The 20,266-nt window shown below is 44.2% G+C and overlaps 1 long non-coding RNA gene across 3 annotated transcripts; it reads right to left on the reverse strand.

The window, feature by feature from the left end:
- Nucleotides 1-9,279: 9,279 nt before the first annotated feature.
- LOC144313483 (uncharacterized) lies at nucleotides 9,280-14,725 on the reverse strand. 3 transcript variants are annotated; one of them, XR_013379120.1, is made up of 3 exons: nucleotides 14,617-14,725; nucleotides 13,850-13,925; nucleotides 9,280-10,072 (listed from the first exon to the last, which is right to left on the reverse strand). It is a non-coding gene; the product is annotated as an uncharacterized LOC144313483 (long non-coding RNA). The 3 variants fall into 3 exon arrangements; XR_013379121.1 differs by lacking the exon at nucleotides 9,280-10,072 and adding an exon at nucleotides 10,099-10,481; XR_013379122.1 differs by lacking the exon at nucleotides 9,280-10,072 and adding an exon at nucleotides 11,241-11,435.
- Nucleotides 14,726-20,266: the final 5,541 nt, after the last annotated feature.

The following is a 20,266-nucleotide window of genomic DNA, read 5'->3' on the forward strand; positions in this document are numbered from 1 at the left end:
TGGTGTCCTTTCTCTCTCCCTACACACATGCACACACACACTCACTCATACAGTTTGTCAATAGTTTGTAAGAATTGGTGGGTGGATTCCACTCTGCCATAGACAGGTAGATTCCATCTTTTTACTGGAGTGGAATATGACTCCTCTGAAGTCCCTGCCTTAGTTTTTTTTTTTTTTTCCTTTTCTTTTTCTATTTTAAAGAAAATAAGTTATAGGAATAATGCATCAAGTTACAGCAAGGAATGGGTGGAGTCCTAAAGGAAAAGAAGGGCAGGTGGATTTGGGCTTCTTGCCTAGAAAAAGTACCTGTCTTTTATATTAGGAAGAAAAAAATGATACTTACTTTCAGGTTTCTATAGCAAGGAGGATAGAATGAGCCTTGGATTTTTCCAAATTCCCTTGAGGAAGATGGCTCAGGGTGGTTTGTTTCTTAGATACTGAGGATACCTTAGGTAGGTACTCAAGCTTACCTGTTTCCACCTATGGTGATGGTTGGAGAAGACTCATATCTTCCAAATTCCTGCTGAGGATTAGGACAAGTTAAGCATGATTCCCATACAGATGACTTTGGAGAATCAAGAACAAAGATACCCTTTGCTCTTCAAAATGTGATTTGAGAACCAGCCAAGTATTACACAATCATTAAGAATGTATTGATCACTCACTCACTATTGCATCCCATCAGACAGACAGGATCCCTAGCAATGGTATCTGGTTGGGGAACGGAGCCACATCTTTACTGTACTAGAATTCCTTTCATTTCAAATAATGGAAAACCCAATCCTAACTGACCAAAACAAAAAGATAAATTACTGATTCGCGTAAGTGAAAAATCCAGAGGAATGGTTGTGTATATTAGTTTTTGGTGTATGATAGCTCACCTCAACATATAGGAGCTTAACATAACTACTTATTTAGCTCAGAATCTGTGGTTCAGTAATTAGAGCTGGGCTCAGCTGGATGGTTCTCTTGGTGTCCACTGGACTCCCTCATTCATCTACTCTTCATTATGGATGGGCTTCTGGCAGGTGACTAGGATGCTTGGCTGTCCTCCACATCATCTCTCACCTTCCAACAAGCTAGCCCAGGCTTTGCTATATGGCAGCAGGATTCTGCAATAGAGTGATAGTGTACAACTTCACTTCCGCTGCATTGCTTTCACCAGAGCAAGTCATGAGACCAGCTCATATTCAAGGGGTAGGAAATAATCCCCATCTCTCGATGCTCTCAGTGAGAGAATGTGCAAAACCACAAAAATTTTGGATGCAGAGAAGTGTAGAAACTTTATAGTTTTCTCCAACCCATCCCATCAAGGTTGGCTTTAGGTAAGGCTATCTTGGGGGCTTGAACAATGTCATCATTCTACTGTGACATTCTTCTGTGGATTTCAACCTCAGGCTCCTCATTTTGGCTCAATAGCTCCAGCTGTCTAGTCTAGTGGAAAAGAACAGCCCATTTTTGATCATTCATTGCATCTCAGTCTTAGAGGTTAACTGACTCATGTGTATATAAATAACCAGTCTCTGGGGCCAGAGGGATGCAGTACATTGATTGGCCCAGGCATGGCCATATGTTCCATCCTTGCAGTGGGAATGGAGCCCCACTGAAAGTGTAAAGCCTTTGAGTAGAAGATGTTGGAACCTCAAAATTGATGGTTCTTGCCAGAAGGAGTAATGAGGGCTGCTGGTGAAAGTGATGATGGTAGAATAAGAACAGACATCCATAAAGTGCCCGTCATGGAACACAACACATTTGCTGAGGCTCCATTTGCTGGTTATATAGGATCATGCAGTAGGTTAGAAATGCATCGCATTCACATCTGAACCCAGATCTTCAGATACCAAATCCTACATTTTAGCCTGAATTATTTTTCTCCTCGGCACTGGGCATAATTCTACATCATACAAGGAATAGATGCTCTTGCCTGGAGGGGCTTTTACTTTGTAATAGAAACATCACCCTGATGGCAGCCTTGGCTTTTCATGATCATCTTCTACATGTTGTGGGATCAATACACTTTCACATACTTGCCCATTCACTAAAGCATTATCTCCCCAAACTTCTTTGTCCCTGCTTATATTTGTCAACTTTACAATCCTTTTATTACCAGCAAAAGCTTTGGGAAGCAACAAATAAAAGCAGGGATTATAAAAGGATTCTTATTAAAGCATGCTTTCTTTGAGGCACAGAGTACAATGCCCTCCGTTCTCCCCTTGTGAAAAGATGTGTTTTCTTGTTTAATTAGAACAGACCTCCATTCCATTAGAAGAGGACAAGTAGGGCAGCAGGATTGAGACTCCAGGCCCCAAGAAAAAAAAAAAGTTTATTTATTTCAGCTCCAGCCAACTTTAAGAGCGTATTGTAACTTTGTGAAATATTCTATCATATTTGGGATGAATGAATACATGTAAAGCACCACATCCCTGCCACATAGTAATTGGTCATAATCTCCATTTTTGTTGTTGGTTTTGTTTTTGTTGTTGTTGTTACTTTGCAATTAAAGCCTGTGTTGGAGAAATGCAAAGCCAAGTGCATCAATTAGGGTTCTAGCAGGAAACAGATGGTACACTCAATTTGGATAATTCGAGGGGAGCTTAGTAAAGGGATTGTTTGCAAAGATGCGAGCAGGGTTAAAGGAAGCCATAAGAGACAGGGTTGTACCCCAGAGTTAGCAGTGTGGGCAACTGTCTCATTTAGAAAGGGGGTTGGCAATCTATGGCCCATGGGCCAAATATGGCCCACTACCTATTTATGAAAATAAAGCTTTATTGAAACACACCTAATGTCTGCCAGTTACTTTCACAGTTCAAAGGCAGAGTTGAATAGTTGCATCAGAGACTGTATGGCCTGCAGCAGCTAAAATATTTACTCTGGCCTGTTACAGAAATATGTTACATCAGGGCCGGGATAATGCATGGACCCAAGGGTCCCAACTTCCTTGACTTTTGCACCTAGCCACCCAACTTGTCTTAGTCTCAGCCAGATTTGCTGATCTTGGATGCAGAGATTAGCTATATAGAAAAGGCTGCCTGGCAGGAGCTGTGACTTTCTGGAAAGAGATGTAACCAATACATGGCAATTCTGCAGATATGGAGATAGTGTATAAACCCTGCAGCCTGCCTCCAAATACTCAAATGGCCTCATCTGCTTGGAAGGCGCAGAGCCAGGGAGCTAGCAGATAGGGTCCATAAAGATCAGCTTCCTGGGGACAGGGTAGGTTGAAGAAGGGTGCAGGGCGTCCTCAGGGGCAAACCTGAGAACAGAAGTGAAGAAGAAGAAATGAAGAAAAGAGGTAAGTGAGAGAACTTGCTTCAAATCCTAAGGGGCCCCAGAATCACAGTCTGGGGCAGGGAAGGAAGATGGCCTCATTTAGCCCAAAGAAACTGATTATCAACACATCAAGTCCGTTTTGATATATACAATTGTTTTGATGTACACGATATACCCAATTTTGGTACGTAAATGGTACCTCAATAAAGCAGGAAGAAAAAAAAAAGACATTATATTAAAAATTGCATCCAAGGGAGGAAAGTTCCTGGCTCATTTATTAAACAACACTTATTTTACCCTTCAGAAATAGGAAACCCTGACCAGTTCTGAATTATATGAAGACAAAGTGAACCTTCCTTTCTCCAACAACACATCCCAATTATCATTAAATGATGAATCTTTTGTATTTAAAGTCTGTTTTCCCAAACACTGTGGGCTTTATCATTACCTTGATCTAGCCCCACACCCAGTCCAGTGTGGCATATAGCAATTGTTTAAAAAATGTGTGTTGAATAAGTTCACCAAAGACAGAATATGTGAAATACTTTGCACCTAAAAATAACACAGTATGTCAATGGGATAAAGGGTATATGGGCAAATGGCAAACATGAAAAGCAGCAATGTGAAAGTTCTTTTATCAGAAGCAACTGGGACAAATAGATAAAGTTGAAACTTGGAATGATTAAAAAAAATATTGACCTTAAATATTTAACTTCTTTTTAAAAGACAAAACACATATATTATTTTGCCAAGCATATGATGTAGGATTTGGTCTCTTTTTTTTTTTTCCTTTTATGTGGCTGCATCAGATCGCTGAGAATTCTAGATTATCCTTCTTGCGTAAAACTCATTCACAATGCATTATCTATGACTTTCGGTTTCATGTTCTCTAAAATGGTATGTGAAACCTTAGCAGGCTTAAAGAGTATTTTGATGACCGTTCCCGTATAGATCTTCACAATTTTCCTCATTTAAAAAAATATTTTATTTATTTACTCATGAGAGACACACACACACACAGAGGCAGAGATATAGGCAGAGGGAGAAACAGGCTCCCTGTGGGGATCCCGATGCGGGACTCGATCCCAGGACCCTGGGATCACAGCCTGAGCTGAAGGCAGCTGAGCCACGCAGGTGTGTCTCCTCAATTTTTAATGTACCAACACTCCTTGTAGTGTTTTTTTAAAAAAATATTTTCAAAGCTTCCAATCTAGTTTTCTCAGAAACATCCCTTTCCTTTGCTGTTCACATGGTATTAATATACATCATCACAATCACGTGTATAACTAGAAACTAAACAAGTTTGGGAATGGACTTCTAGTAAACACAGCACTCAACAGATGGAAAGCAGGACTAGGAATACACTGAAAAGTAACCCGCTGGCCATGAACTTTCCAGCCACTGGAGGCATGAGAAGTGTGTTTTACAGACAGAAGGGAGAGCGTGGTTAATTTGGTAAATGGACTAAGTAAAAGCTACTGAAGAGAGATTTTACTGTACGTAAATAGCACTAAATATTTCTGAGGTCACCTTACAAAGAATGATCCTGTCATCACTGACGTTTGCCCTTCTATCCTGCAGACAACCCAAAATGATCATAAGAAAGACAAAGCAACACTGCATAGTGGAGTTGCTTGCAGTTAACCACAATAAGGGTATCATTCTGGACTTTGCACGGTTCTTCTGCCCCCAGCACAGACCCAGGGCAGTCATCTGCAGGCAACTGCATGACCTGTTTTCTTTTGGACTGATTTTTGCCCAGTGTTTTGCATTCCCACTGAGTGGGGGATGGAGGGAAGCATGAGTACAGCACTAGATGTACTAACGTGGCCCTTGAGTTGGGGGAGAGGTCAGGGAATGGGGCTCTAGTCCTTTCTTGAAGGAAATGACCTGTGTTGAAAAAGATTAACCAGCAGGTGACCTATGCTCCAACCTGATGCTGCCACTTAGTAACTTGGTGACCTTGGGCAGGGCACTTACACGGCTATGTCTTCCATACATTATTTATAAAATAAATGATAATTAAGAATGATGTCATTAAGAATATCCATGTCTTAACTTCTGTCTTAGGAAGGCTGTGAGTCCTGAGTGGAAAAAAAATGCAGGGTTGTGCACTGAGGAAAGGGCACTTGCAGTGTTAAATGTTTCCCTCCCTCCTGCTTCTTCCAGATCAGCACTTGTAACAGTCAGGATAAGCTTAGTGATGCCGCAGTAACAAACAGCCTCAGATTTCAGCAGCTCAGAAAACAAAGGCTTATTTTTTAACTCACATCACAAGTCCATCACAGATTCGCAGGGGTCTCCAGTGAGTGTACTCGCTCATTCTGAGGTGTTAGCCACCCTCTTGAATATTGCCAATTGCCACAGCAGAGAGGAGGCGGGAGCTCTACAAGGTGCCCATTGGCAATGAAATGTCCGACCTAGAAATGAAACTTGAAACTTCTGCTGGCAGTTCATTAACCAAAACTATCCCCGTGGCCTCTGTCTACTCCCAAAGGGTAGGAAATATAATCCCCCTGATACCTCAGAGAGAGATCTGGAGATGTTTGGTGAGCAGCACTGATGACTACCGCACCACCCTTTGACCTCATGTTGTTCTCCTACCTTCCCTTTCCGGCCCTCCCTGGCCCTCCCCCTCCTTCCCTCATTTCCCCCCTCCCCTTCCTTCCTTCCTTCCTTCCTTCCTTCCTTCCTTCCTTCCTTCCTTCCTTCCTCTGACTTTCTTTCTTTCTTTCTTTCTTTCTTTCTTTCTTTCTTTCTTTCTTTCTTTCTTTTCTTTTTTTTTTAATTTATTTATTTATGATAGTCAGAGAGAGAGAGAGAGGCAGAGACACAGGCAGAGGGAGAAGCAGGCTCCATGCACCGGGAGCCCGATGTGGGATTCGATCCTGGCACCCTGGGCCAAAGGCAGGCGCCAAACCACTGCGCCACCCAGGGATCCCCTCTTTCTTTCTTCTTTCTCTTTCTTTCTTTCTTTCTTTCTTTCTTTCTTTCTTTCTTTCTTTCTCTCTCTCTCTCTCTCTTTTCTTTCTTTCTTTCTCTCTCTCTCTTTTCTTTCTTTCTTTCTTTCTTTCTTTCTTTCTTTCTTTCTTTCTTTCTCTTTCTCTCTCTCCCTTTTTTTTTTGAGGAAATGTCATACAGTGGAAGTGTAAACTTAGAAGTCAAACACAATTTCCTGTCACTTATAGGTGACTTTTGGCACATCACTTAAACCTGTTCTCAGTCATCTCATCTAAACAAGATATGAAGATTAAATGAAATGACACATGGAAAAATCTTCAGGAACAAAGAAGCTTAACACGTGTCCATTTCCTGCCATAGTTCCTCAGTTTCTCCCTTCTCTTTCCTCTCCATTCTTCTAAACTCTGCTTGAAGGCAGGGATGAGGGTTTGAGGGTCAGGTGTGCGACTTCAGAGAGAAACAATTTCTGCTTTTCCTACCTCCAGCTGTATCTTCAGGTGATCGGCCCAGTAGAAGCCAGAGTGAACAATAATCCCTCAAGGGCATCTCAAGGTCATCTCAAATAGTTGCTATGAGAGCTCCAGAAAAGCATCTCTTGGGGGGCACTTGTCCAGGTCTCTCAGGAAAGGCCCTGTGGTATCCAGCAGAGTCCATGTTTTACCAACTTCCACCTGCATCTGAATCATTAAAGAATCTTGGTAGATTCTGATTCTTCAGGTCCAAGGTGCAGTCCAAGACTCTCTACTTCTGACAACCTTTCAGGTGGTGACAACGCTGCTGGTCTTTGGACCATACTTTGAGTAGTGAGATTCCAGTGGGGGAAACATGAGGATATAGGGGCCATGGACTTAATAAGAATCCTGGATCTGCTATGGGTGAATTTCAAAGCTTGGACAAAATGCTTAGCAACTCAAAAAACTCCTTTTCCTCATCCATAAAGCAGCAACACTCATGATGCCACTGTTGTGACAAGACTTAAGTGAGACCATATATGCGAAAAACATTGTCAAATGGAAAGTGCTGTGAGAGTGAGTTATTGGTAGCTCTTCAGACTCAAAGCACCAGGCTCTCCCTCAACCAGAAGAGAAGCACTCAGTCTAGACCATGTCCATTATATGTGGGCAGGAAGCTTAATGGAAGGGTTGGGAGGTGGCCCCAAAGCTAGGGAAAGTTGGTATGCATGGTCGGCGCATAGGCATCTTCACCAAATAGAACCTGTTAAACCAGGCCACAAGCAGTGAGACCCTATTTCTTCTTATGGGATGCGGTGATAAAGAAATTACATAGTTATTTGAGAGGAACATAAATAAAGATTAATAGGTTAATGAGTTATTTTCCTTTCATTACTACACTATTGTACTTTATTATAATTGCTTTGCACTCATTTAATTAAATTTGAACTGGGGCCAACACAAGATAATTTGTTTTCCCTGTACTGAACAATGAGTATGCAGATTGGATGTACTGAAGCAGTAATCAGCCCTCTGTTTGCAACACTTTTCTACTCTGAGTAGACATTATAATTGATAATTTGATTGTTGCAGCACTCTGTGCAATATATTTTAAAGCAACATTAACATAATGGAAATTATGTTGTGAGCTTAATCTCAGCTTTTCACTGAGCGGCTATCTGGCTCCTTGGTAGAAACCAGTGAGGGTCTGACAGCAGCAGATCTACGTCTGTCTCTCTCTCTCTGTCTCTGGGTCTCTCTCATTCTCTTTTACTCCCTTCCCGCCTCTCTCCCTCTTTTCTCCTTTCCATTCTCTCCCTTCCTGCTCCTTCCTCTCTTCTTGGCCTCCTCCCCGTTCCCACACTTATTTCATTTCTCCTTCCCTTCCTGTCTTTTCCTTTCCTCCCTCCCCCCATATCACATCCACATCCTTTGCTTACCTGGTCCTTCTAGATCCACCAAAGAAGGCCAAAGGGTGACATAGCAGTGTGGACAGCAACCCCTCCCCAGCCGCATTTCCTAATTTTGAGATCTGGTTCACATCTGGGACATTCAGGAAAAGCCAACAGGGGGCCTTTCCCAGAAACAGCCCAATGAAAAATTATTCAAGGTGGTCAGCGACACAACAGCCAGCACCGCATTCGGGGCTGTTGATGAACGTGATGGATCGATTCACAACATGGTCATGCGCTCTTCAAGGGCCGTGTTGCAAATTTTGGCAGATGTAGGGGGGAAAGCCACTGACGTTTCCTTTGTCTGAAAGCTATTCTTCCCTCGGAGCTGCAAACACTTTCTTGAGAAGAGACAGCATTTATTCTTATGAATACATTCTGGGAACAAATTCTCTCGGGGCCCCAGGGTTTCCTGTCCCACCATGGAAACTAGGTGTAACATTCTGGCTAATAATCCCAGGGCCAGAGATCTTGAGCACAGGTGGGGGAAGCTCTGAGTCCAGGTGACTTCTGTTGAATTTTCATAACTCTGTAAATATTTGTTTCTGTGTTTGTTTTGGGAGGAAAAACACCTGTGAGTGGTTGGAAATGACCGTGTTGGTTTTGGAAGAGCCTCAGGAGGGGGTTCTGAGTGTTCTGTGCGCTCCTCCAAACTGTCCAGGCCCCGATTTGTTACAAAATTTAAATTTCTTTGAAGGAAAGCTGCTCTTTAATCTCCTTGATTTTTCTAGGGCCTGGGTACCACCCTCTCCCACATTCTGGTCTTCTGTTATATGTTCAAACTCTGGGCCAGTGTGCAAAGGAAGGGTCAAACCGATGGTGTGTTTGTCTGGTGTGGAGTGACTTTCTGGGAGAAGGCACATTTGTCTCCATAATACATTCATTTTCTCCAGTGAATGCTTGAGGGTCAGTGCTGACTCTGAGGGTCTCGTGCGGGTTCCCCGCCTCCCCTTCTCCTTCTGTGTTTTTATTTTGCATGGAAAATTGCGCTAGAACTTGACTTATTCGCACGCCAATTGTGCCGAAGTAGCACTTCTAAATCCTCCCTTCCACCCCACCAACTCCTTATCTGGTCCAGGAGGGCATCTAATAGTCTTTCATTTGCATGAGACAGACTTCTCTCAGCTCAGTTTACTGTTCTAATTATTATGATCATTTATTTATTTTTTTTAATTACGATCTTTTAAAACATTTTTATCTTTTTACAGAGAAGGGGCCAAAGGCTGACATATTTTTCCATTTTTACACCCTATTATAAAGAAGGAGCAAAAGAATGGAGGGAAAGCTCCAATTTGCCTGCATGGAGTGTGCTTCTTCTTGTTCAGTTGCTCGTGTTGACGTGGAGCAGCCTAGAGACACCATCCTGGCTTCTTGCATCAGCCCACCGTGGCTCCCGGCCTCCAGGGACATTGCCAAGGAAGCTCCCAGAAGAGGACCTGTGGGCGGATTCGTGGAGTGCAGATCTCCAGTAGCCAGAGGAATAACAGTTTCCCACTGTGGGAAGCCAGAGCGAAAGGCCTGTCTCCGGGTGTCACCCATGGATTCTTGGCACCTGCAGCCTGTACAGACATCATAGCACTTTGGGGTATTCAGCTGGGCTCTTCGGTTTGTATCTGTCACAATTTGGTTCCTGGGAATAGGATTCAAGTGCAAGTAACTTCTTTGGAGACGATCCCAGGGAACCTCAAGGGGGGAATGGGGACAGGGTGGAAAGGCAATCAATGAATGCTGTGTCATCAAGCCAGTGGGCACCAGGGCTCCCTCCTCTTGGGGATTGCCCAGAGCTGCTCCAGAACGTGCACTGCAGAGTTATCCTGGGGAGCCGGCCCGGTGTTCTCGTCAATCACTGGTTGGGAGCTATTCCTTGGGCGGTGGCAGCGGGGGAGGCCTTTTTTCTCTGAGACGTGTGCCCTGCTGAACACGTGGGCAGAACAGACCCTGGATGCCAGAGAAGGACCCCGGGTGAGGCACAGAAGATGTTGGAAGGTGGGCCATTGGGAAGCACGTGAGCCACAAGGCTAAAGCCTGAGCGAATGTGCTTCACTTCCCTGGGCAGTAGCTCAGGGGGTTCTGTCTTTTTCTAGATTGTACAAAAGTCCCCCCACACACACACTTTCCTGTACTCGCTTCCTGAGGTTTCAGTTACCTGTGGTCAATCGCCGTTCAGAAACAGATGTTGTAGGCAGCCCAGGTGGCCCAGCGGGTAAGCACAGCCTTTGGCCCAGGGCCTAATCCTGGAGACCCGGGATCAAGTCCTGCATCGGGCTCCCGGCATGAAGCCTGCTTCTCCCTCTGCCTGTGTCTCTGCCTCTCTCTCTCTGTGTGTCTCTCATGAATGAATAAAAATCTTAAAAAAAAAAAAACAGATATTGCTCCTTTTGACACATATTCAGAAGGTCCAAGATGCATGATGTCAGGATGCCTACAATTCCCCTCACTCCACCTCATCATGTAGGCGTCTCATCGTGTCATATCTCAAGATGAAGAAGGGTGAGGTCAGCATAAGATATTTTGAGAGAGAGACCACATCACATCACTTTTAATTACAGCATAGTGTTACAATTACTCTATCTTCTTTTTTTAAAAAATTAAGATTTTATTTATTTATTCATGAGAAACAGAGACGCAGAGACACAGGCAGAGGGAGAAGCAGGCTCCCTGTGGGGAACCAGAGGTGGGACTCGATCCCAGGACCCCAACCTGAGCTGAAGGCAGATGCTCAACCACTGAGACCCCCAGACACCCCTACTCTATCTTCTTATCATTGTTGTTGACCTCTTGTTGTGCCTGATTGATAAACTACACTTTGGTGTAGCCATGGATGGAGAGGAAAAAACATAAAATATACACAGTTTGGTACTATCCTCAGTTTCAGGCAAACACTGAGGGGCTTGGAACGTATCCCCCACATATGAGGGGCAATACTTTGCCTCTAGTGACAAAGGCTGAGCCCACGCATCGGTCTGGGCAATAACAGGTATCACCCATTCAGCACTCATGGTGCATGGAATGCCAAGCCCCTCACAGGGTCAGCTCTGCCAATCTTCACAACAAACCCACAAGGTAGGTACTGTTATCTACACCTCATGGATGAGGACAGACACACTAGAGTGTCAAGTACCTCGTTGACCTGGTGGATTCAGGATATTCAAACTCAGGCAGGCTGGCGCCAGAACCTACCCTTTGGGGTGCCGGGCTGCACCACCTCTCACAGCTCTCCGCTGAGACTCTGGAAGCTCTGGAGACCACTGCTCTCCCAACCATCACCGTCATTTGTTGAGAACGTCTCGTGTGCCTCATCCTGGGGTAGGTGTTTACCTTCATTATTTTGTTCTGATTGCCTCACTGAGGCTGAGTGGTATGCATTGTTATTCCCATTTCAGAGTTGAGGAAAAGTGAGGTTCAGAGAAGTTACATTGCATGGCCAGTGAGTGGAAGAGTCAGGGTTGAGACAAAGGCAGGGATACCCCAGACGGCTAAGCCAGGACTTCAAGATGATGAGCTTCCTAGCTGGGCCCCTGCAGCAGGTAGCCAGTGAGTGAGTAATGAAGGAAATTCAAGAAAGCTGAATTGACCCCCTGACTTGCCTCAGAGAAGGCAGATCGGTCCAGGGCCAGGCAAGGAAGATCCTCCCCAGACCCCATCCCACATTTTTTTTTTTTTTAGATTTTATTTATTTATTCATGAGAGACACAGAGAGAGAGGGGCAGAGACACAGGCAGAGGGAGAAGCAGGCTCCATGCAGGGAGCCTGATGCGGGACTCAATCCCAGGACCCCGGGAATCACACCCGGAGCCGAAGGCAGACGCTCAACCACTGAGCCACCCAGGTGTCCCCCACCCCAACCAATTTGTATCACGAATAAGGCACACTGAGGTAGGGTGTTTGCTGTTTTTTAATAACCTTTGATAATATCCAAAGTGCTTTACAATCAACTTCCCTTTCACCTAGTACACCGGCAGGGCTTCCAGAACAGATCCAACCAACCCTGCCAGGCTTTCAGAAGCCACTCCTCCAATCCTTCTTTAAAAACTCTTCCCTCAGTGCCTGAGATTAGCAACACAGCAACATGATGTCCCACAAGTTGGACTTTGGGGGTCGCATGCATTTTGCTCTGTGCCCGGGGACAACAGCCATACCTTGTTCAGCATGAATGGGGGTGCTGGAACAAGTGGGAGGAAGGGGTACTTGCCTGTGTTCCTCTGAAAGATGTGCTGGGCACTCACTAGGTGGTGCTAATCAAGGACCTTCCTTCTCTCTTCTCTTTCCTTCCTCCCTCTTTCCTTCTCCCTATTTCTTCTTCTCTTCTTTTATTTCGTTTCTAGAAAAAGGGAAGCCCAGTGTGATAGAATGGGCACTGCCCAGGAACTCAGGAGACCTGGTTGTAGCTAGAAAGAATGAAAGGTGCCTCATCCAAAGCGGGCAGCCCTAGCTCTGCGCTTCAGGTGCTGACCAGCCAAGCAAGAAGCCTTCTTCATCTCTCTAGATTTCAGGCCCCAAAGTGTAAACACGGAGCAGGTGCACTAGGTTAGGGTTACAGCCTTTTTGAAAAGACAGTTATTTACAATTATTCACAAATATTTTTGAGCCAGTACTTTTGAGATGGTAGTTTTTGTGTTTTTTAAAAATTCAAGATCATTTGCCTTACTTGAAAAACCAGATCTGGGGGGCACCTGGGTGACTCAGTGGTTGAGCATCTGCTTTTGGCTCAGGTAGTGATCCTGGGATCCTGGGATCGAGTCCTGCATTGGGGTCCCTGCATGGAACCTGCTTCTCCCTCTGCCAATGTCTCTGCCTCTCTCTCAATGGGTCTCTCATAATAAATAAATAAAATCTTAAAAATAAAAGAAAAATAAAAACCAGATCTGGCCACACTGGACTTACACTCCTATCAGTTCTGAGTTCCTTTGCCTCTCCTAGGTGGAGTGTGCATTCGCCGCCCAGAGCTCACGCTCACTTGATCTTACACCCACTCTGAATCTGGGTTGGTTAGAGGCCTCGGATAGATATAACCCACAGGCACCTCTGAGGCTGCTAGAAATGCACATGGTTAGGGGATTCACATGCATTGCTTCACTGTGGAGAAATACTAAAAAGAAAGCAAAACAAAAGGCCAGCAAAAGGTGACACTGGCCTCAGACCGTGGCAGAAAAGGCTGTGTCCTGAGCACACAATTTTCTGGGTGCCTTCACCCACAGGAGCCCGTGGATTTTCCAAGCAGGAGAGGCACAGGTGCCAGGTTCTGCTTCACTCATTGCAGGATGAGGAACCCGAGGTGCGGGGAGGTGAGGTGACTGCCCTAAGTCACAATGCTGCTATTGTCAATGGCTGAATCAGACTCGGGTTTGCATCACTCCTGCCCCATGCTCCTTCCCTCTACCAGGAAATCTCCTTGTCTCAGTCCAGTACTAGCTGTTTCCCCACCACTCTAACAACTTGGCAGGTGTGTGGGGCAGCTGCTAGTAAGCACACTCCAACAGATGAGACAACTGTAGCCCAGTGGGCATAAAGGAAAGGTAGCAGTTCTCTCCAGCACGATTGGAGAGATAATGGGAGGGATGAGTCTCCTTCCCTCTCTCTCTCCTCCCCTCTCTCTCTCTGGATGGGGAGTGGGGGGCCTTAATATACTCCCCCCACCTCTTTTTCTTGTTTTTTTAGGGGAGACTAAAGGGGTAAGGAAAAGAAAGACCAAAAAGTACCAAATACCAATCTTACCTGCTTTACAAATTTGGAAACCACCATCCTGAGTTCTTTTCTTGTTTTCTCTCCTCCCTTCCTTCTTTTCTTTTCACTATGAAAACAAAAGAGTTATCTAATAGCAGGTTAGAGTTTCAGCACACTACATGGATTTCCTGGCGATTCTTATCAGAATGTATAAAAGGCAGAGTGGAATGAGGACTTCTGTCTCCCACATTAGGATGCTGAATTGGCAAAGGAGCTGACAAGTCCAGTTTCACTCCCTGGTTTAGAATCTAGGCTCAGAGGAAGCCCCAGACCACCTGGGATCTCAGACTGAGCCAAGCTCAGTCTCTCGAAAGAGTTGTTGCTTCGGTTTTGGGAGCATCTACAATGTGCCAGGTATCTGCTGCGTGCTTCGGAGATGAAAATCTCATAAATGCACAACAGATTCCTCAGAAGGCATATTGGTATCTCCTTTTCCCCCCACTGAGGAGTCTGAAGTGGGCCAAAATGTCTAGAATGCTGCCCAAGGTCATCCTACAGACCTGGTTCTGACTCCAAAACACACATTCCCTCTTCTGCACTGAGTTCACGATAGAAAAATAAAAAATCCAAAATGCTCCCACCACCATCACCACCACTAGTCCTATGAGTCATGGCCTTTCCTTAATCCATTTATCCTCAGTGACCCTTCCTGGGTGTTTGGGGGTTTCCTATAGGTCCTCTGGGGCCATCTGAAGCATAGATCACGTTTGGTCCATTTTGCCATCAAAGAAGCTTCAACGATACAATCAAAATCCTACACAGTAGCCAGTAGTGCACTGGAGTCAGCTCTCCATTCCCTACTTGTCTTAGGCTGTCACTTTTCAAGTCCCCCTGGAAGAGAGTAAAGCCAGTTTAAACTGAGTAACGAACATTCAGGAAGCAAAAAGCCCATGCCACACCCTTGACGTGGTGTACTAGGGAGGAGGGAGTAAACATTAACCAGAAAGCAAATACGGAAACATCAGAAATGTGGTGCATGAAGCAAAAAGCAAGGGAGGCTAGGAAACAGTAGCCAAGCTGGTGGACTTGGAAATCAGCCAAAGTCTGGGTTCAAATCCCTCCTTTGATAGTTACTAGCTGCTTGGTATTAGGCAAATTACTTAACTGGTTTTTGCCTTAATTTTCTCCATCAATCTGGGGTGATAATAATACATTCCTCTGGCTCTTGTTGTACAGATTAAATGTTATAACGTATAGAACATGTTTGGGAGAGTGCCTGGCATTATTATGGGCTCAATGATAGCTTTTCTTATATGCAATCCAACTGCAATTAACCTATTTTCAGGCTGTCTCCTCTCAAATTCCTTTGCTATGCTCGTACTTCAAGAAAAAGGCCACATCAGAGTTTTGTTACAGTATTCTTTTTAAACTTCTAGAGCATGCTCTGTGGTCACTACAGATTCAGGCTAAATAGCCCACAATGTGACTCTATCAGCGTTAGCAACAAGAATGGCTCCTGTATGGTAAGCAGGTGAGGCTTTGTAAGAAGAAAGAGAGTGATGTGTCCATCGGACTCTACCTATGGGAGGAAAGTAGGTGGACGGGCAACCAACAGGTCTGAGGAATATATGCAGAACAGACTTGAGGGAGAATGCCAGCCACCCACCCATCCACACCCTGGTCAACTGATAATCATGCAGAAATGGGAACTGGCAGATATTGGAAACAGTAGCCTCAAGACTTGGAGACAAGAAGCCCCTGGTTTATAAGAGTCAGGATGAAAGTGAACACCAGTCCTTCCTGAAAAAGAGAAAACTAGGGTATCTGATAGAACGGTGCATGGTATCTGCAATCAATGCGGTGATTCTGGCTGTGTACAAAGGTCTACTGTGCCATTTGGGATACCCTGTTATGAAAAGGATACTGTGCCATCAGCAAGGCCTGGTGCAATGCAACCCAAGTGACCAGGGGCACAAAGATCCATGGGTATTTGAAAATGGAAGTAAAACTGAACCAGTGCTCTCCAGGAAGGAGAGACTGAGAGATGGGGATTCATGGAGGGACAAGGCATCTTGAAGTGAAAACAGAATAAAAGCTACAAAGGATACTGGAGTTTGTTGTCTCCCTGCCTCTCTTCTGCTTCCTCTGAATCTATGTGAAAGCAGGACCATCCAAAAGTGGTATTTATTAACAAGAGCATTTCATCTATGAGCATTTAAAAAGTACTAAACATTGGGGTGCTTGGGTGGCTCGGTTGGTTAAATGTGGGGAGTCCTGATTTTGGCTCAGGTCATGATCTCATTGGGATCCTGGGATCAAGCCCTGGGTTGGCTCTGAGCTCAGTTAGGGGTCTGCTTGAGATGTTCTCTCTCCCTCTGCCCCTCTGCCCAACTCAGGCACATATGCTCTCTCTCTCTCTCTCTCTCTCTCTCTCTCTGTCTCTCAAATAAATAAATCTTAAAAAAATACTAGACATTTACCTGGGAACCAAACAGAGAAAAGAGAGAAGGAGAATGCTGAGTTATGGACTTAGGGCAAAAAGTGCCTACAACAAGCATTCCAGTGACTTCAGAAACAGCATCACTTAGGTGGACAAAAGGACAAAGGAAACCGAGAGATATTGAGTGATTGATATGCTCCAGAACTGGCTTTGAAGTCAAGTACCTCAACCATCACTCCATAGCTGGGGGACTTCGGACAAGTCCCTCAACTTCTCTGAGCCTCAAAACCAATGCAACCTTAGACCTCACTGTGTTTTGGGGAACATAAGCAATAACCTAAAATGGGGCCCACCATGGATGGGGCCCCCACAGAGTGATGGTTGTTCTTACAGATATTATCAGTGTTGGTCTACGTAGCGCCCCTGAGGGGAAAGGTTATGTTTTGCATGTGAGGAAATCAAGGCTCAGAGAGGTTAAGTAATTTGCTCAAGGTCACACAGGCAGTAAATGGTGGAGCTTGTCCTTGATCCCTGGCTTGCCTGATACTCCCCCTCCCCATCCTGCTTCATGGTAGCTGATAAAAGGAAACACAAAATCCTTGTTTAATCTCTTTTTACTCCATGTTTCCTTCATAGATGATACATTTTTTCTTGGAACCTAACTCATTAGCACCGTTTATTGTGGTTTCTACACCTCTGGAAAGGCCACAGTAAAAAGTTGAATTGTATTTGGGAATCCTGGGGAAACAAACATCCAAATAAGTGGGGTAAGGGGACTGCACGCATTACAAATGGATAAAAATAGCTTTTAAGACAACGGTTTGGAGAGAAAGGGTTCAGTTACTTGGCAAGTGACTATAGAGCATCTCTGAGGATGCCAAAAGCTTCTGTGTGTCTGGACATGTCCCTGCCTTCAGCATGCTTACTGTCTCATACGGGCATCTATATACTCAAGCTGCTGTTCTTCTTTTTTCTTTTTTAATTTTTTATTTAAATTCAACTTTGTTACCATATACTGTGTGATTAGTTTCAGGGATAGAATTTGGTGAGCAAGCGGCACTTCTTATTCTCCATTCTTCCATCCCTGCTTCCCAGCTCAGAGCCTAGGTTTTGTTCAGAACAGTCTAGTTCCAAGAACGGATCGTGCTTAGCCTAAAGCATTCTGGACAACCCATTTTCCTTTGCCAATGATTGGCCACAGATGGGCATGTGTCCCACGTTTAGCCATGAGATGTAAGCAAATGTCTGCAGGAAACTTCTAGACTTTCTTTCTCTGACAGGAGAGACTTGTGAGAAGAACAATTCTCTCATGCCTGCTTTGTTCCTGCTTGGCATGCTGGTGTGGGGATGTGATACTTGGAGCCACAGCAGCTGCCTTGTAGCCATGAGGAGAGACCTTGCTGATACGTTGTGAATGGCAGATCAGGGAGGCAGAAAGCGCCTAAGTTCTTGGTGGCATCATTAAACTGCTGTGCCAATCAATCCTGGAGCCACTAACTTCCATATTCCTTGCTATGTCAGTAAGCTAAGTGTTTTTATTGCCTAAAGGCCTGCTACTTGGAGTTTCTATTACCAGATCAATAATATGAGACTATCTTGGAATGGGACCTGGTTATGTGTACTTTAAATCTTCCCAAATCACCCTAGTAGGTTAGGGTTCAGAACTACTCTTCTATCCCATGGAAAGTTTAAGCATCTTGAGAAGTGTTCAAGCCATTCAGAAGAGGAAGAAACTTATTTCTGGGTGGATTATCAGTGAAAAATTTGGGAGAAGGTAGCATTTGATTTGGCCTGGGCAGAATGGGTAGGCTCTGAGCCTATGAGGACAAGAGAAAATAGTATTGGGGGAAGCAAAGCCCTAAGAAGCACAGGCAATGTATGGGAGGCCAAGTAGCTCAACTTGGCCATATTACAAGGTATGAAAAGTAGATGAGGCCAGAGTAATGGTGTGGGGTCAGAATGGGTGTTGTTGGATGGTGATTTAATGCCATGCTAAGGACTTGGTGCCTAACATTGATCTAGTAGACCATAGACTAGGAAAGAGAAGTGTAAAACCCAGCCTGATTGCTGAGATGCTTCCAAAGCAGTTGGGATGTCAAGGATTACTCATGTGAATCTCTCAGGAAAGCAAATATGCCATATATAATTAAGGTCCCCAGGTGATGGCACAGAGAGAAATAGCCTTAGGATGTCAGGGCTGGGACAGAATAGTGTGGGGTAGAACAGGATTGTGAAATTGTAGAATGCTAGAGGTGGAAAGATAGCCACTGGCTCAGAGTCTCACTTTCTAAGTGATATTGGAACTCCATCTATGCCACTCTTGGGACATGAGCCATTGGACTCTGTCTAACCTCTTCTGGGACAAAGATTTCACTAGGCGATATCTATGATTAGGCAACTTCCATGATCACTCAGTTTTTTTTTTTTTTATTACATCATGCCAGAATTGATCTTTTTATAACTATAGCCCACAGACTCTTGTTTTGCTCTACTAGTCTAGGGTGAAATGAGTTGAATTCTTGGTTCTAGTAATCTGTAATGTTAATACATTCAGTCCCTTCCCATGGTCTCATAGTGAATAAAGTATATTTTTCTGACCCTTGACTTTGGGATGGCTTGATCTAAGCAATTGGGATGTTGGTGGATGCAATGCCAGCAGAGGCTCTCAGTGTGTGTGTCCATTTGGGAATGCCCTCTTGTACTCTTCACTCACTATGAGAAAAATGTTCCAATGGGCAACTACTGATTCCCAAAGGAAAGAAAAAAACCCAGATGGAACAAAACTGACCCAAATCATGACCTGGATCCAAGCACAGCGGAGCCTACCTCACATCAGACAAACTGCAGCTCACCTGTAGATACGCAAGAGGCAAATAGATGTGATTATAAGCATTAACGTGGCAATAGCTAAGACATACAGCAAGGTATACTCCCTTTTACACCAGAATGCTCTTCAAATAGATGGAGGCCACTATTATTCTCCCCAAATGTTATCATGTTGTTCTCATATATCCCAGTGCTGATAACCATTCCTCGAGTGACATGCATTCCAAATCCCTCCTGAATGTGATTGCTCACTCTTTCACCCAGAACTGAGCACGCAGTACTCCAGATGTAATATGCCCCTCGCAGAACCTATTAGGATCATCACTGCCCTCAACTGAAAATAATACTTTATTACTGTGCCCAAAATTGCTTTAAATTAAAAAAAAAAAAAAACAGTTCCGTTGTTGGATCATATGGAGCTTTGGGTTAATTAACCCTCCGATCTTTTTTCACTCCATCACTGTCAATCGGGTTCCTCGAACCTGTACTTACACAGTTGACTTTTTTTTATGTTAAATAGAGATTCTATTACTCTTAAATTGTATATGGATGTTTTTGACCTTCCAGCCTGGTCTATCAATACAATTTGAATCCTTATTCAGTCATCAAACATATCAACTGTTCCTTCCTTATTTAGGCCATCCATAAATTTGGTAAGTATGCCTGCCATGTCCTCCTCCAAATCACCATAAGAAAGAATATTAAACACAACAGGGGTAAAGACAAGAACCTTATGGCATATCCCTAGAGACTTCCAGATTGCAGATGAGTAGGTTGCTTGAAATCAGTAACAAATCCCCTTTTAACTGTATAGTCATCCTATCTGTGTTTTGACATGTCCACAAGAATATTATGAATGACATGGCCAGAAGCCTTGCTTAGTTCAGTGAAGTAACTTGATCAAAAATGGAAATTGGTTGGAACAACATGATCTGCTCTTAGGGAACTGATAGCAAGTCTCAGTAATTAGCTCTTTCTTTCCTCTGTGCTATCAACATTGTTTAATAATTTCTACCATGTAACTGTCAGGAAGCAACATTGGAATAATGTCTCTAGTCTTGAAAATCTATCTTTAAAAGTTTTTATGTAATTCCTTCTTGATGAAGTGGTACAATTTGGAACAATGTACGCTAAGATGATGTGTCTTATCAGGACACTCACCCCGGGCTTGACCCAGTTTTTCTCACTGCCTCCTGGACTAA

Source organism: Canis aureus, chromosome 5 (assembly GCF_053574225.1).
Source record: "Canis aureus isolate CA01 chromosome 5, VMU_Caureus_v.1.0, whole genome shotgun sequence".
NCBI classification, from domain to species: domain Eukaryota; kingdom Metazoa; phylum Chordata; class Mammalia; order Carnivora; family Canidae; genus Canis; species Canis aureus.